Source organism: Phyllobates terribilis, unplaced genomic scaffold (genome assembly GCF_046119375.1).
Source record: "Phyllobates terribilis strain yellow unplaced genomic scaffold, ASM4611937v1 Scaffold_2__4_contigs__length_985480577, whole genome shotgun sequence".
Lineage (NCBI taxonomy): Eukaryota > Metazoa > Chordata > Amphibia > Anura > Dendrobatidae > Phyllobates > Phyllobates terribilis.
This window is the reverse complement of record NW_027362762.1, coordinates 971,973,543-971,993,829: the sequence shown is the minus strand read 5'-3', so window position 1 is coordinate 971,993,829 and position 20,287 is coordinate 971,973,543. Positions and strand designations below refer to the sequence as shown.

The following is a 20,287-nucleotide window of genomic DNA, read 5'->3' as shown; positions in this document are numbered from 1 at the left end:
ACAGGATAGGATTAGATACACGGCTCAGCAGACAGTATCACATAGGATAGGATTAGATACACGGCTCAGCAGACAGTATCACACAGGATAGGGTTAGATACACGGCTCAGCAGACAGTATCACACAGGGGAGGATTAGATACACGGCTCAGCAGACAGTATCACACAGGAGAGGATTAGATACACGGCTCAGCAGACAGTATCACACAGGGGAGGATTCGATACACGGCTCAGCAGACAGTATCACACAGGAGAGGATTAGATACACGGCTCAGCAGACAGTATCACACAGTAGAGGATTAGATACACGGCTCAGCAGACAGTATGATCCAGGAGAGGATTAGATACACGGCTCAGCAGACGGTATCACACAGGATTGGATTAGATACACGGCTCAGCAGACAGTATCACACAGGAGAGGATTAGATACACGGCTCAGCAGACAGTATCACACAGGAGAGGATTAGATACACGGCTCAGCAGACAGTATCACACAGGAGAGGATTAGATACACGGCTCAGCAGACAGTATCACACAGGAGAGGATTAGATACACGGCTCAGCAGACAGTATCACACAGGGGAGGATTAGATACACGGCTCAGCAGACAGTATCACACAGGAGAGGATTAGATACACGGCTCAGCAGACAGTATCATACAGGAGAGGATTAGATACACGGCTCAGCAGACAGTATCACACAGTAGAGGATTAGATACACGGCTCAGCAGACAGGATCACACAGGATAGGATTAGATAAACGGCTCAGCAGACAGTATCACACAGGATAGGATTAGATACACGGCTCAGCAGACAGTATCACACAGGGGAGGATTAGATACACGGCTCAGCAGACAGTATCACACAGGAGAGGATTAGATACACGGCTCAGCAGACAGTATCACACAGTAGAGGATTAGATACACGGCTCAGCAGACAGGATCACACAGGATAGGATTAGATACACGGCTCAGCAGACAGTATCACACAGGATAGGATTAGATACACAGCTCAGCAGACAGTATCACACAGGATAGGATTAGATACACGGCTCAGCAGACAGTATCACACAGGGGAGGATTAGATACACGGCTCAGCAGACAGTATCACACAGGAGAGGATTAGATACACGGCTCAGCAGACAGTATCACACAGGATAGGATTAGATACACGGCTCAGCAGACAGTATCACACAGGATAGGATTAGATACACAGCTCAGCAGACAGTATCACACAGGATAGGATTAGATACACGGCTCAGAAGACAGTATCACACAGGATAGAATTAGATACACGGCTCAGCAGACAGTATCACACAGGATAGGATTAGATACACGGCTCAGCAGACAGTATCACACAGGATAGGATTAGATACACGGCTCAGCAGACAGTATCACACAGGATAGGATTAGATACACGGCTCAGCAGACAGTATCACACAGGCGAGGATTAGATATACGGCTCAGCAGACAGTATCACACAGGATAGGATTAGATACACGGCTCAGCAGACAGTATCACACAGGAGAGGATTAGATGCACGGCTCAGCAGACAGTATCACACAGGATAGGATTAGATACACAGCTCAGCAGACAGTATCACACAGGCGAGGATTAGATATACGGCTCAGCAGACAGTATCACACAGGATAGGATTAGATACACGGCTCAGCAGACAGTATCACACAGGAGAGGATTAGATACACGGCTCAGCAGACAGTATCACACAGGAGAGGATTAGATAGACGGCTCAGCAGACAGTATCACACAGGATAGGATTAGATACACGGCTCAGCAGACAGTATCACACAGGAGAGGATTAGATACACGGCTCAGCAGACAGTATCACACAAGAGAGGATTAGATACACGGCTCAGCAGACAGTATCACACAGGAGAGGATTAGATACACGGCTCAGCAGACAGTATCACACAGGAGAGGATTAGATACACGGCTCAGCAGACAGTATCACACAAGAGAGGATTAGATACACGGCTCAGCAGACAGTATCACACAGGAGAGGATTAGATACACGGCTCAGCAGACATTATCACACAGGGGAGGATTAGATACACGGCTCAGCAGACAGTATCACACAGGAGAGGATTAGATACACAGCTCAGCAGACAGTATCACACAGGAGAGGATTAGATACACAGCTCAGCAGACAGTATCACACAGGATAGGATTAGATACACGGCTCAGCAGACAGTATCACACAGGAGAGGATTAGATACACGGCTCAGCAGACAGTATCACACAGGAGAGGATTAGATACACGGCTCAGCAGACAGTATCACACAGGAGAGGATTAGATACACGGCTCAGCAGACAGTATCACACAGGGTAGGATTAGATACACGGCTCAGCAGACAGTATCACACAGGAGAGGATTAGATACACGGCTCAGCAGACAGTATCACACAGGAGAGGATTAGATACACGGCTCAGCAGACAGTATCACACAGGAGAGGATTAGATACACGGCTCAGCAGACAGTATCACACAGGAGAGGATTAGATACACGGCTCAGCAGACAGTATCACACAGGAGAGGATTAGATACACAGCTCAGCAGACAGTATCACACAGAAGATTAGATACAGAGCTCAGCAGACAGTATCACACAGTATAGGATTAGATACACAGCTCAGCAGATAGTATCACACAGGATAGGATTAGATACACGGCTCAGCAGACAGTATCACACAGGAGAGGATTAGATACACGGCTCAGCAGACAGTATCACACAGGAGAGGATTAGATACACGGCTCAGCAGACAGTATCACACAGGAGAGGATTAGATACACGGCTCAGCAGACAGTATCACACAGGAGAAGATTAGATACACGGCTCAGCAGACAGTATCACACAGGAGAGGATTAGATACACGGCTCAGCAGACAGTATCACACAGGAGAGGATTAGATACACAGCTCAGCAGACAGTATCACACAGGGTAGGATTAGATACACGGCTCAGCAGACAGTATCACACAGGAGAGGATTAGATACACGGCTCAGCAGATAGTATCACACAGGGTAGGATTAGATACATGGCTCAGCAGACAGTATCACACAGGAGAGGATTAGATACACAGCTCAGCAGACAGTATCACACAGGAGAGGATTAGATACATGGCTCAGCAGACAGTATCACACAGGAGAGGATTAGATACACGGCTCAGCAGAGGGATCACACAGGAGAGGATTAGATACACGGCTCAGCAGACAGTATCACACAGGAGAGGATTAGATACACAGCTCAGCAGACAGTATCACACAGGATAGGATTAGATACACGGCTCAGCAGACAGTATCACACAGGAGAGGATTAGATACACAGCTCAGCAGACAGTATCACACAGGATAGGATTAGATACACAGCTCAGCACACAGTATCACACAGGATAGGATTAGATACACAGCTCAGCAGAGGGATCACACAGGAGAGGATTAGATACACGGCTCAGCAGACAGTATGATCCAGGAGAGGATTAGATACACGGCTCAGCAGACGGTATCACACAGGATTGGATTAGATACACGGCTCAGCAGACAGTATCACACAGGAGAGGATTAGATACACGGCTCAGCAGACAGTATCACACAGGAGAGGATTAGATAAACGGCTCAGCAGACAGTATCACACAGGATAGGATTAGATACACAGCATCACAGGATAGGATTAGATACACGGCTCAGCAGACAGTATCACACAGGAGAGGATTAGATACATGGCTCAGCAGACAGTATCACACAGGAGAGGATTAGATACACGGCTCAGCATACAGTATCACACAGGATAGGATTAGATACACGGCTCAGCAGACAGTATCACACAGGATAGGATTAGATACACGGCTCAGCAGACAGTATCACATAGGATAGGATTAGATACACGGCTCAGCAGACAGTATCACACAGGATAGGATTAGATACACGGCTCAGCAGACAGTATCACACAGGAGAGGATTAGATAAACGGCTCAGCAGACAGTATCACACAGGATAGGATTAGATACACAGCATCAAAGGATAGGATTAGATACACGGCTCAGCAGACAGTATCACACAGGAGAGGATTAGATACATGGCTCAGCAGACAGTATCACACAGGAGAGGATTAGATACACGGCTCAGCATACAGTATCACACAGGATAGGATTAGATACACGGCTCAGCAGACAGTATCACACAGGATAGGATTAGATACACGGCTCAGCAGACAGTATCACATAGGATAGGATTAGATACACGGCTCAGCAGACAGTATCACACAGGATAGGGTTAGATACACAGCTCAGCAGACAGTATCACACAGGATAGGATTAGATACACGGCTCAGCAGACAGTATCACACAGGATAGGATTAGATACACGGCTCAGCAGACAGTATCACACAGGAGAGGATTAGATACACGGCTCAGCAGACAGTATCACACAGGGGAGGATTAGATACACGGCTCAGCAGACAGTATCACACAGGAGAGGATTAGATACACGGCTCAGCAGACAGTATCACACAGTAGAGGATTAGATACACGGCTCAGCAGACAGTATGATCCAGGAGAGGATTAGATACACGGCTCAGCAGACGGTATCACACAGGATTGGATTAGATACACGGCTCAGCAGACAGTATCACACAGGAGAGGATTAGATACACGGCTCAGCAGACAGTATCACACAGGAGAGGATTAGATACACGGCTCAGCAGACAGTATCACACAGGATTGGATTAGATACACGGCTCAGCAGACAGTATCACACAGGAGAGGATTAGATACACGGCTCAGCAGACAGTATCACACAGGATAGGATTAGATACACGGCTCAGCAGACAGTATCACACAGGATAGGATTAGATACACAGCTCAGCAGACAGTATCACACAGGATAGGATTAGATACACGGCTCAGCAGACAGTATCACACAGGGGAGGATTAGATACACGGCTCAGCAGACAGTATCACACAGGAGAGGATTAGATACACGGCTCAGCAGACAGTATCACACAGGATAGGATTAGATACACGGCTCAGCAGACAGTATCACACAGGATAGGATTAGATACACAGCTCAGCAGACAGTATCACACAGGATAGGATTAGATACACGGCTCAGAAGACAGTATCACACAGGATAGGATTAGATACACGGCTCAGCAGACAGTATCACACAGGATAGGATTAGATACACGGCTCAGCAGACAGTATCACACAGGAGAGGATTAGATACACGGCTCAGCAGACAGTATCACACAGGAGAGGATTAGATACACGGCTCAGCAGACAGTATCACACAGGATAGGATTAGATACACGGCTCAGCAGACAGTATCACACAGGATAGGATTAGATACACGGCTCAGCAGACAGTATCACACAGGATAGGATTAGATACACGGCTCAGCAGACAGTATCACACAGGATAGGATTAGATACACGGCTCAGCAGACAGTATCACACAGGATAGGATTAGATACACGGCTCAGCAGACAGTATCACACAGGAGAGGATTAGATACACGGCTCAGCAGACAGTATCACACAGGAGAGGATTAGATACACGGCTCAGCAGACAGTATCACACAGGATAGGATTAGATACACAGCTCAGCAGACAGTATCACACAGGATAGGATTAGATACACGGCTCAGCACATAGTATCACACAGGAGAGGATTAGATACACGGCTCAGCACACTGTATCACACAGGATAGGATTAGATACACGGCTCAGCAGACAGTATCACACAGGAGAGGATTAGATACAAGGCTCAGCAGACAGTATCACACAGGATAGGATTAGATACATGGCTCAGCAGACAGTATCACACAGGATAGGATTAGATACACGGCTCAGCAGAGAGTATCACACAGGATAGGATTAGATACACAGCTCAGCACACAGTATCACACAGGATAGGATTAGATACACGGCTCATCAGAGAGTATCACACAGGATAGGATTAGATACACAGCTCAGCAGACAGTATCACACAGGAGAGGATTAGATACACGGCTCAGCAGACAGTATCACACAGGAGAGGATTAGATACACGGCTCAGCAGACAGTATCACACAGGAGAGGATTAGATACACGGCTCAGCAGACAGTATCACACAGGGTAGGATTAGATACAGGGTTCAGCAGACAGTATCACACAGGAGAGGATTAGATACACGGCTCAGCAGACAGTATCACACAGGATTGGATTAGATACACGGCTCAGCAGATAGTATCACACAGGGTAGGATTAGATACACGGCTCAGCAGATAGTATCACACAGGGTAGGATTAGATACACGGCTCAGCAGATAGTATCACACAGGGTAGGATTAGATACACGGCTCAGCAGACAGTATCACACAGGATAGGATTAGATACACGGCTCAGCAGATAGTATCACACAGGGTAGGATTAGATACACGGCTCAGCAGACAGTATCACACAGGATAGGATTAGATACACGGCTCAGCAGATAGTATCACACAGGATTGGATTAGATACACGGCTCAGCAGATAGTATCACACAGGGTAGGATTAGATACACGGCTCAGCAGACAGTATCACACAGGAGAGGATTAGATACACGGCTCAGCAGACAGTATCACACAGGATTGGATTAGATACACGGCTCAGCAGACAGTATCACACAGGAGAGGATTAGATACACGGCTCAGCAGACAGTATCACACAGGAGAGGATTAGATACACGGCTCAGTAGACAGTATCACACAAGAGAGGATTAGATACACGGCTCAGCAGACAGTATCACACAGGAGAGGATTAGATACACGGCTCAGCAGACATTATCACACAGGGGAGGATTAGATACACGGCTCAGCAGACAGTATCACACAGGAGAGGATTAGATACACAGCTCAGCAGACAGTATCACACAGGATAGGATTAGATACACGGCTCAGCAGACAGTATCACACAGGGTAGGATTAGATACACGGCTCAGCAGACAGTATCACACAGGGTAGGATTAGATACACGGCTCAGCAGACAGTATCACACAGGAGAGGATTAGATACACGGCTCAGCAGACAGTATCACACAGGGTAGGATTAGATACACGGCTCAGCAGACAGTATCACACAGGAGAGGATTAGATACACGGCTCAGCAGACAGTATCACACAGGAGAGGATTAGATACACGGCTCAGCAGACAGTATCACACAGGAGATGATTAGATACACGGCTCAGCAGACAGTATCACACAGGGTAGGATTAGATACACGGCTCAGCAGACAGTATCACACAGGAGAGGATTAGATACACGGCTCAGCAGACAGTATCACACAGGGTAGGATTAGATACACGGCTCAGCAGACAGTATCACACAGGAGAGGATTAGATACACGGCTCAGCAGACAGTATCACACAGGAGAGGATTAGATACACGGCTCAGCAGACAGTATCACACAGGAGATGATTAGATACACGGCTCAGCAGACAGTATCACACAGGAGAGGATTAGATACACGGCTCAGCAGACAGTATCACACAGGAGAGGATTAGATACACGGCTCAGCAGACAGTATCACACAGGAGAGGATTAGATACACGGCTCAGCAGACAGTATCACACAGGAGAGGATTAGATACACGGCTCAGCAGACAGTATCACACAGGAGAGGATTAGATACACAGCTCAGCAGACAGTATCACACAGAAGATTAGATACAGAGCTCAGCAGACAGTATCACACAGGATAGGATTAGATACACAGCTCAGCAGATAGTATCACACAGGATAGGATTAGATACACGGCTCAGCAGACAGTATCACACAGGAGAGGATTAGATACACGGCTCAGCAGACAGTATCACACAGGAGAGGATTAGATACACGGCTCAGCAGACAGTATCACACAGGAGAAGATTAGATACACGGCTCAGCAGACAGTATCACACAGGAGAGGATTAGATACACGGCTCAGCAGACAGTATCACACAGGAGAGGATTAGATACACAGCTCAGCAGACAGTATCACACAGGGTAGGATTAGATACACGGCTCAGCAGACAGTATCACACAGGAGAGGATTAGATACACGGCTCAGCAGATAGTATCACACAGGGTAGGATTAGATACATGGCTCAGCAGACAGTATCACACAGGAGAGGATTAGATACACGGCTCAGCAGATAGTATCACACAGGACAGGATTAGATACACGGCTCAGCAGACAGTATCACACAGGAGAGGATTAGATACACAGCTCAGCAGACAGTATCACACAGGAGAGGATTAGATACATGGCTCAGCAGACAGTATCACACAAGAGAGGATTAGATACACGGCTCAGCAGACAGTATCACACAGGAGAGGATTAGATACACAGCTCAGCAGACAGTATGATCCAGGAGAGGATTAGATACACGGCTCAGCAGACGGTATCACACAGGATTGGATTAGATACACGGCTCAGCAGACAGTATCACACAGGAGAGGATTAGATACACGGCTCAGCAGACAGTATCACACAGGAGAGGATTAGATACACGGCTCAGCATACAGTATCACACAGGATAGGATTAGATACACGGCTCAGCAGACAGTATCACACAGGATAGGATTAGATACACGGCTCAGCAGACAGTATCACACAGGATAGGGTTAGATACACAGCTCAGCAGACAGTATCACACAGGATAGGATTAGATACACGGCTCAGCAGACAGTATCACACAGGGGAGGATTAGATACACGGCTCAGCAGACAGTATCACACAGGATAGGATTAGATACACGGCTCAGCAGACAGTATCACACAGGAGAGGATTAGATACACGGCTCAGCAGACAGTATCACACAGGAGAGGATTAGATACACGGCTCAGCAGACGGTATCACACAGGAGAGGATTAGATACACAGCTCAGCAGACAGTATCACACAGGAGAGGATTAGATATACGGCTCAGCAGACAGTATCACACAGGATAGGATTAGATACACGGCTCAGCAGACAGTATCACACAGGATAGGATTAGATACACAGCTCAGCAGACAGTATCACACAGGATAGGATTAGATACACGGCTCAGCAGACAGTATCACACAGGATAGGATTAGATACACGGCTCAGCAGACGGTATCACACAGGAGAGGATTAGATACACGGCTCAGCAGACAGTATCACACAGGATAGGATTAGATACACGGCTCAGCAGACAGTATCACACAGGATAGGATTAGATACACGGCTCAGCAGAGAGTATCACACAGGATAGGATTAGATACACGGCTCAGCAGACAGTATCACACAGGATAGGATTAGATACACGGCTCAGCAGACAGTATCACACAGGAGAGGATTAGATACACGGCTCAGCAGACAGTATCACACAGGAGAGGATTAGATACACGGCTCAGCAGACAGTATCACACAGGAGAGGATTAGATACACGGCTCAGCAGACAGTATCACACAGGAGAGGATTAGATACACGGCTCAGCAGACGGTATCACACAGGATAGGATTAGATACACGGCTCAGCAGACAGTATCACACAGGATAGGATTAGATACACGGCTCAGCAGACAGTATCACACAGGATAGGATTAGATACACGGCTCAGCAGACAGTATCACACAGGATAGGATTAGATACACGGCTCAGCAGACAGTATCACACAGGAGAGGATTAGATACACGGCTCAGCAGACAGTATCACACAGGATAGGATTAGATACACGGCTCAGCAGACAGTATCACACAGGAGAGGATTAGATACACGGCTCAGCAGACAGTATCACACAGGAGAGGATTAGATACACGGCTCAGCATACAGTATCACACAGGATAGGATTAGATACACGGCTCAGCAGACAGTATCACACAGGATAGGATTAGATACACGGCTCAGCAGACGGTATCACACAGGATAGGATTAGATACACGGCTCAGCAGATAGTATCACAGAGGATAGGATTAGATACATGGCTCTGGGGTCTGGGCTTGGTTCTGGGGTCAGGCCTGATGAGGATTCGGGGACCCCCTCCCCTGACTTCTGGGATTAGTCCTCGCTGTTCTTCTGGACTCTGCATCCCACAGTGCTCAGTGCCAAACCCGGCCACAGCCTTTCTCCATAGCATATCTGTACACGGATGAAGGTCCTTGTGATGAAACGTCTGCTTGTTGTACTGCAATCCATAATTAAAGTTCATTTTATAAAAAAGAACTCCTACGTCTATTGAGTGCCAGGTTATTTTACGTCTGCGCTTCTATTGGCCGCTGTACAGACTCAGCGGCGGCGCGGGTTCACGAGCTGCAGCGTGTCAGTTACCTGCAGCGGAGACTCCGGACTGCGCAACAGAAATGTCCACAATACAATGGACAGAGTAACTCCACAGTGTGCACTGTACAATGCGCTGTACCGTCACCTCCTCCATCACTTGTCCTATGTCGCCCCCTTCAGGTTATAACCTGGCAGCGCAGTTGTTCTGTTTCCGGATATTCACAGGCTGCGGTATGGCCATGAGATGACGGGACTCACAGGAGCAAACTGAGGAGCAGCAGGTGAGCTCTCACAGCCTGCGGCCAGCAGGGACTTACCACCGGCCGCATGTGGCTATTATGTGCACACTGTATGGAGGTATTATATTGACACTGTATGGCGTATTATTCAGACACTGTATGACGGTATTATACGGACACTGTATGGCGGTATTATTCAGACACTGTATGACGGTATTATACGGACACTGTATGGCGTATTATTCAGACACTGTATGGCGCTATTATACGGACACTGTATGGCGGTATTCTTCGGACACTGTATGGCGGTATTATACGGACACTGTATGGCGATATTATACGGACACTGTATGGCGGTATTATTCGGACACTGTATGGCGGTAATATTCGGACACTGTATGACGGTATTATACGGACACTGCATGACGGTATTATACAAACACTGTATGACGGTATTATACGGACACAGTATGGTGGTATTATTCAGACACTGTATGACGGTATTATGCGGACACTGTATGGCGGTATTATACGGACACTGTATGGCAGTATTATTCAGACACTGTATGACGGTATTATACGGACACTGCATGACGGTATTATACGGACACTGTATGGCGGTATTATTCGGACACTGTATGGCGGTATTATACGGACACTGTATGGCGGTATTATGCGGACACTGTATGGCAGTATTATACAGACACTATGGCGGTATTATACGGACACGGTATGGCGGTATTATACGGATACTGTATGGCGGTATTATGCGGATACTGTATGGCGGTATTATGCGGACACTGTATGGCGGTATTATATGGACACTGTATGGCGGTATTATGCGGACACTATGGCGGTATTATATTGACACTGTATGGCGGTATTATGCGGACACTATGGCGGTATTATGAGGACACTGTATCGCGGTATTATACGGACACTGTGTGGCGTATTATTCGGACACTATGGCGGTATTATTCGGACACTGTATGGCGGTATTATACGGACACTGTATGGCGGTATTATTCAGACACTGTATGGAGGTATTATGCGGACACTATGGCAGTATTATAATGACACTGTATGGCGGTATTATGCGGACACTATGGCGGTATTATGAGGACACTGTATGGCGGTATTATACGGACACTGTGTGGCGTATTATTCGGACACTATGGCGGTATTATTTGGACACTGTATGGCGGTATTATTCGGACACTGTATGACAGTATTATACGGACACTGGCGGTATTATTCAGACACTGTATGGCGGTATTATACGGACACTATGGAGGTATAATTCGGACACTGTATGGCGGTATTATACGGACACTGTATGGCAGTATTATTCAGACACTGTATGACGGTATTATACGGACACTGCATGACGGTATTATACGGACACTGTATGGCGGTGTTATTCGGACACTGTATGGCGGTATTATACGGACACTGTATGGCGGTATTATGCGGACACTGTATGGCAGTATTATACGGACACTATGGCGGTATTATACGGACACGGTATGGCGGTATTATGCGGATACTGTATGGCGGTATTATGCGGATACTGTATGGCGGTATTATGCGGACACTGTATGGCGGTATTATATGGACACTGTATGGCGGTATTATGCGGACACTATGGCGGTATTATATTGACACTGTATGGCGGTATTATGCGGACACTATGGCGGTATTATGAGGACACTGTATGGCGGTATTATACGGACACTGTGTGGCGTATTATTCGGACACTATGGCGGTATTATTCGGACACTGTATGGCGGTATTATACGGACACTGTATGGCGGTATTATTCAGACACTGTATGGAGGTATTATGCGGACACTATGGCAGTATTATATTGACACTGTATGGCAGTATTATGCGGACACTATGGCGGTATTATGAGGACACTGTATGGCGGTATTATACGGACACTGTGTGGCGTATTATTCGGACACTATGGCGGTATTATTTGGACACTGTATGGCGGTATTATTCGGACACTGTATGACAGTATTATACGGACACTGGCGGTATTATTCAGACACTGTATGGCGGTATTATACGGACACTATGGAGGTATAATTCGGACACTGTATGGCGGTATTATATGGACAGTGTATGGCGGTATTATTTGGACACTGTATGGCGGTATTATTTGGACACTGTATGGCGGTATTATTCGGACACTGTATGGCAGTATTATTCGGACACTGTATGGCGGTATTATACGGACACTGTATGGCGGTATTATTCGGACACTGTATGGCGGTATTATTCGGACACTGTATGGCGGTATTATGCGGACACTGTATGGCGACACTGTATGGCGGTATTATACGGACACTGTATGGCGGTATTATACGGACACTGTATGGCGGTATTATACGGACACTGTATGGCGGTATTATTCGGACACTGTATGGCGGTATTATTCAGACACTGTATGGCGGTATTATGCGGACACTGTATGGCGGTATTATGCGGACACTATATGGCGGTATTATTCGGACACTGTATAGCGGTATTATACGGAGACTGGATGGCGGTATTATTCAGACACTGTATGGCGGTATTATGCGGACACTGTATGGCGGTATTATGCGGACACTATATGGCGTTATTATTCGGACACTGTATGGCGGTATTATACGGAGACTGGATGGCGGTATTATTCGGACACTGTATGGCGGTATTATACGGAGACTGTATGGCGGTATTATGCGGACACTGTATGGCGGTATTATGCGGACACTGTATGGCGGTATTATGCTGACACTGTATGGCGGTATTATTCAGACACTGTATGGCGGTATTATTCGGACACTGTATGGCGGTATTATTCAGACACTGTATGGAGGTATTATGCTGACACTGTATGGCGGTATTATTCGGACACTTTATGGAGGTATTATGCGGACACTGTATGGCGGTATTATTCGGACACTGTATGGCGGTATTATGCTGACACTGTATGGCGGTATTATTCGGACACTTTATGGAGGTATTATGCGGACATTGTATGGCGGTATTATTCGGACACTGTATGGCGGTATTATGCGGACACTATGGCGGTATTATACGGACACTGTATGGCGGTATTATTCGGACACTGTATGGCGGTATTATGCTGACACTGTATGGCGGTATTATTCAGACACTGTATGGCGGTATTATTCGGACACTGTATGGCGGTATTATTCAGACACTGTATGGAGGTATTATGCTGACACTGTATGGCGGTATTATTCGGACACTGTATGGCGGTATTATTCGGACACTGTATGGCGGTATTATTCGGACACTGTATGGCGGTATTATGCTGACACTGTATGGCGGTATTATTCGGACACTTTATGGAGGTATTATGCGGACACTGTATGGCGGTATTATTCGGACACTGTATGGCGGTATTATGCTGACACTGTATGGCGGTATTATTCGGACACTTTATGGAGGTATTATGCGGACACTGTATGGCGGTATTATTCGGACACTGTGTGCCGGTATTATGCGGACACTATGGCGGTATTATACGGACACTGTATGGCGGTATTATTCTGACACTGTATGGCGGTATTATGCTGACACTGTATGGCGGTATTATTCGGACACTGTATGGCGGTATTATTCGGACACTGTATGGAGGTATTATGCGAACACTGTATGGCGGTATTATGCAGACACTGTATGGAGGTATTATGCGGACACTGTATGGCGATATTATGCTGACACTGTATGGCGGTATTATTCAGACACTGTATGGCGGTATTATTCGGACACTGTATGGAGGTATTATGCGGACACTGTATGGCGGTATTATGCTGACACTGTATGGCGGTATTATACGGACACTGTATGGCGGTATTATACGGACACTGTATGGCGGTATTATTCGGACACTGTATGGCGGTATTATGCGGACACTGTATGGCGGTATTATGCTGACACTGTATGGCGGTATTATACGGACACTGTATGGCGGTATTATACGGACACTGTATGGCGGTATTATTCGGACACTGTATGGCGGTATTATGCTGACACTGTATGGCGGTATTATGCTGACACTGTATGGCGGTATTATTCGGACACTGTATGGCGGTATTATGCTGACACTGTATGGAGGTATTATTCGGACACTGTATGGCGGTATTATACGGACACTGTATGGCGGTATTATACGGACACTGTATGGCGGTATTATTCGGACACTGTATGGCGGTATTATTCGGACACTGTATGGCGGTATTATGCTGACACTGTATGGCGGTATTATGCGGACACTGTATGGCGGTATTATACTGACACTGTATGGCGGTATTATGCGGACACTGTATGGCGGTATTATTCGGACACTGTATGGCGGTATTATTCAGACACTGTATGGAGGTATTATGCGAACACTGTATGGCGGTATTATTCGGGCACTGTATGGCGGTATTATTCGGACACTATGGCGGTATTATGCGGACACTGTATGGCGGTATTATGCGGACACTGTATGGCGGTATTATGCTGACACTGTATGGCATATTATTCGGACACTATGGCGGTATTATTCGGACACTATGGCGGTATTATGCGGACACTGTATGGCGGTATTATGCGGACACTATGGCGGTATTATGCGGACACTGTATGGCGGTATTATGCGGACACTGTATGGCGGTATTATGCTGACACTGTATGGAGGTATTATGCGGACACTGTATGGCGGTATTATGCTGACACTGTATGGCGGTATTATACAGACACTTATGGAGGTATTATGCGGACACTGTATGGCGGTATTATTCAGACACTGTATGGAGGTATTATGCGGACACTGTATGGCGGTATTATGCTGACACTGTATGGCGGTATTATACGGACACTGTATGGCGGTATTATTCAGACACTGTATGGAGGTATTATGCGGACACTGTATGGCGGTATTATGCTGACACTGTATGGCGGTATTATTCGGACACTGTATGGCGGTATTATTCGGACACTGTATGGCGGTATTATTCGGACACTGTATGGTGGTATTATGCTGACACTGTATGGCGGTATTATTCGGACACTGTATGGCGGTATTATTCGGACACTGTATGGCGGTATTATTCGGACACTGTATGGCGGTATTATGCTGACACTGTATGGCGGTATTATACGGACACTGTATGGCGGTATTATTCGGACACTGTATGGAGGTATTATGCGGACACTGTATGGCGGTATTATGCTGACACTGTATGGCGGTATTATACGGACACTGTATGGCGGTATTATTCGGACACTGTATGGCGGTATTATGCTGACACTGTATGGCGGTATTATTCGGACACTTTATGGAGGTATTATTCGGACACTGTATGGCGGTATTATTCGGACACTGTATGGCGGTATTATTCGGACACTATGGCGGTATTATACGGACACTGTATAGCGGTATTATTTGGACACTATGGCGGTATTATGCGGACACTATGGCGGTATTATACGGACACTGTATGGCGGTATTATGCTGACACTGTATGGCGGTATTATTCGGACACTGTATGGCGGTATTATTCGGACACTGTATGGAGGTATTATACGGACACTGTATGGCGGTATTATTCGGACACTGTATGGCGGTATTATTCGGACACTGTATGGCTTTATTATGCTGACACTGTATGGCGGTATTATTCGGACACTGTATGGAGGTATTATGCGGACACTGTATGGCGGTATTATGCGGACACTGTATGGTGTATTATTCGGACACTGTATGGCGGTATTATTCGGACACTGTATGGCGGTATTATTCGGACACTGTATGGCGGTATTATGTGGACACTGTATGGCGGTATTATTCGGACACTGTATGGGTTTATTATTCGGACACTGTATGGCGGTATTATTCGGACACTGTATGGCGGTATTATTCGGACACTGTATGGCGGTATTATTCGGACACTTTATGGCGGTATTATTCGGACACTGTATGGCGGTATTATACGGACACTGTATGGCGGTATTATACGGACACTGTATGGCGGTATTATTCGGACGCTGTATGGAGGTATTATACGGACACTGTATAGCGGTATTATTCAGACACTGTATGGCAGTATTATACGGACACTGTATGGCGGTATTATTCAGACACTGTATGGCGGTATTATACGGACACTGTATGGCGGTATTATTCGGACACTTTATGGAGGTATTATGCGGACATTGTATGGCGTTATTATTCGGACACTGTATGGCGGTATTATACGGAGACTGGATGGCGGTATTATTCGGACACTGTATGGCGGTATTATACGGAGACTGTATGGCGGTATTATGCGGACACTGTATGGCGGTATTATGCGGACACTGTATGGCGGTATTATGCTGACACTGTATGGCGGTATTATTCAGACATTGTATGGCGGTATTATTCGGACACTGTATGGCGGTATTATTCAGACACTGTATGGCGGTATTATGCTGACACTGTATGGCGGTATTATTCGGACACTGTATGGCGGTATTATGCTGACACTGTATGGCGGTATTATTCAGACATTGTATGGCGGTATTATTCGGACACTGTATGGCGGTATTATTCGGACACTGTATGGCGGTATTATGCTGACACTGTATGGCGGTATTATTCGGACACTTTATGGAGGTATTATGCGGACACTGTATGGCGGTATTATTCGGACACTGTATGGCGGTATTATGCTGACACTGTATGGCGGTATTATTCGGACACTTTATGGAGGTATTATGCGGACATTGTATGGCGGTATTATTCGGACACTGTATGGCGGTATTATGCGGACACTATGGCGGTATTATACGGACACTGTATGGCGGTATTATTCGGACACTGTATGGCGGTATTATGCTGACACTGTATGGCGGTATTATTCGGACACTGTATGGCGGTATTATTCGGACACTGTATGGCGGTATTATTCGGACACTGTATGGCGGTATTATGCTGACACTGTATGGCGGTATTATTCGGACACTTTATGGAGGTATTATGCGGACACTGTATGGCGGTATTATTCGGACACTGTATGGCGGTATTATGCTGACACTGTATGGCGGTATTATTCGGACACTTTATGGAGGTATTATGCGGACACTGTATGGCGGTATTATTCGGACACTGTGTGCCGGTATTATGCGGACACTATGGCGGTATTATACGGACACTGTATGGCGGTATTATTCGGACGCTGTATGGAGGTATTATACGGACACTGTATAGCGGTATTATTCAGACACTGTATGGCAGTATTATACGGACACTGTATGGCGGTATTATTCAGACACTGTATGGCGGTATTATACGGACACTGTATGGCGGTATTATTCGGACACTTTATGGAGGTATTATGCGGACATTGTATGGCGTTATTATTCGGACACTGTATGGCGGTATTATACGGAGACTGGATGGCGGTATTATTCGGACACTGTATGGCGGTATTATACGGAGACTGTATGGCGGTATTATGCGGACACTGTATGGCGGTATTATGCGGACACTGTATGGCGGTATTATGCTGACACTGTATGGCGGTATTATTCAGACACTGTATGGCGGTATTATTCGGACACTGTATGGCGGTACTATTCAGACACTGTATGGAGGTATTATGCTGACACTGTATGGCGGTATTATTCGGACACTTTATGGAGGTATTATGCGGACACTGTATGGCGGTATTATTCGGACACTGTATGGCGGTATTATGCTGACACTGTATGGCGGTATTATTCGGACACTTTATGGAGGTATTATGCTGACATTGTATGGCGGTATTATTCGGACACTGTATGGCGGTATTATGCGGACACTATGGCGGTATTATACGGACACTGTATGGCGGTATTATTCGGACACTGTATGGCGGTATTATGCTGACACTGTATGGCGGTATTATTCGGACACTGTATGGCGGTATTATTCGGACACTGTATGGCGGTATTATTCGGACACTGTATGGCGGTATTATGCTGACACTGTATGGCGGTATTATTCGGACACTTTATGGAGGTATTATGCGGACACTGTATGGCGGTATTATTCGGACACTGTATGGCGGTATTATGCTGACACTGTATGGCGGTATTATTCGGACACTTTATGGAGGTATTATGCGGACACTGTATGGCGGTATTATTCGGACACTGTGTGCCGGTATTATGCGGACACTATGGCGGTATTATACGGACACTGTATGGCGGTATTATTCTGACACTGTATGGCGGTATTATGCTGACACTGTATGGCGGTATTATTCGGACACTGTATGGCGGTATTATTCTGACACTGTATGGCGGTATTATTCTGACACTGTATGGCGGTATTATACGGACACTGTATGGCGGTATTATTCTGACACTGTATGGCGGTATTATGCTGACACTGTATGGCGGTATTATTCGGACACTGTATGGCGGTATTATTCTGACACTGTATGGCGGTATTATGCGGACACTATGGCGGTATTATACGGACACTGTATGGCGGTATTATTCTGACACTGTATGGCGGTATTATGCTGACACTGTATGGCGGTATTATACGGACACTGTATGGCGGTATTATTCTGACACTGTATGGCGGTATTATGCTGACACTGTATGGCGGTATTATTCAGACACTGTATGGCGGTATTATTCGGACACTGTATGGAGGTATTATGCGGACACTGTATGGAGGTATTATGCGAACACTGTATGGCGGTATTATGCAGACACTGTATGGAGGTATTATGCGGACACTGTATGGCGATATTATGCTGACACTGTATGGCGGTATTATTCAGACACTGTATGGCGGTATTATTCGGACACTGTATGGAGGTATTATGCGGACACTGTATGGCGGTATTATGCTGACACTGTATGGCGGTATTATACGGACACTGTATGGCGGTATTATACGGACACTGTATGGCCGTATTATTCGGACACTGTATGGCGGTATTATGCTGACACTGTATGGCGGTATTATACGGACACTGTATGGCGGTATTATACGGACACTGTATGGCGGTATTATTCGGACACTGTATGGCGGTATTATGCGGACACTGTATGGCGGTATTATGCTGACACTGTATGGCGGTATTATTCGGACACTGTATGGCGGTATTATTCGGACACTGTATGGCGGTATTATGCTGACACTGTATGGAGGTATTATTCGGACACTGTATGGCGGTATTATACGGACACTGTATGGCGGTATTATTCGGACACTGTATGGCGGTATTATTCGGACACTGTATGGCGGTATTATGCTGACACTGTATGGCGGTATTATGCGGACACTGTATGGCGGTATTATACTGACACTGTATGGCGGTATTATGCGGACACTGTATGGCGGTATTATTCGGACACTGTATGGCGGTATTATTCAGACACTGTATGGAGGTATTATGCGAACACTGTATGGCGGTATTATTCGGGCACTGTATGGCGGTATTATTCGGGCACTATGGCGGTATTATGCGGACACTGTATGGCGGTATTATGCGGACACTGTATGGCGGTATTATGCTGACACTGTATGGCATATTATTCGGACACTATGGCGGTATTATTCGGACACTATGGCGGTATTATGCGGACACTGTATGGCGGTATTATGCGGACACTATGGCGGTATTATGCGGACACTGTATGGCGGTATTATGCGGACACTGTATGGCGGTATTATGCTGACACTGTATGGAGGTATTATGCGGATACTGTATGGCGGTATTATGCTGACACTGTATGGCGGTATTATACGGACA

General features: G+C 46.3%; 1 protein-coding gene across 3 annotated transcripts in view; it reads left to right on the top strand.

The window, feature by feature from the left end:
- The window catches only part of HAO2 (hydroxyacid oxidase 2), a 321,468-nt gene that overhangs the window by 217,348 nt on the left and 83,833 nt on the right, over positions 1-20,287 (top strand). Inside the window, exon 1 of one of the 3 annotated variants that reach the window (XM_073668730.1) lies at positions 10,505-10,526. The exons of the other annotated variants lie outside the window; for them this stretch is intronic. The gene's annotated coding sequence lies outside the window, so the exon portion shown is untranslated. Of the gene's footprint in view, positions 1-10,504; positions 10,527-20,287 lie in introns of those variants that run through there. 3 annotated transcript variants of the gene reach the window in all.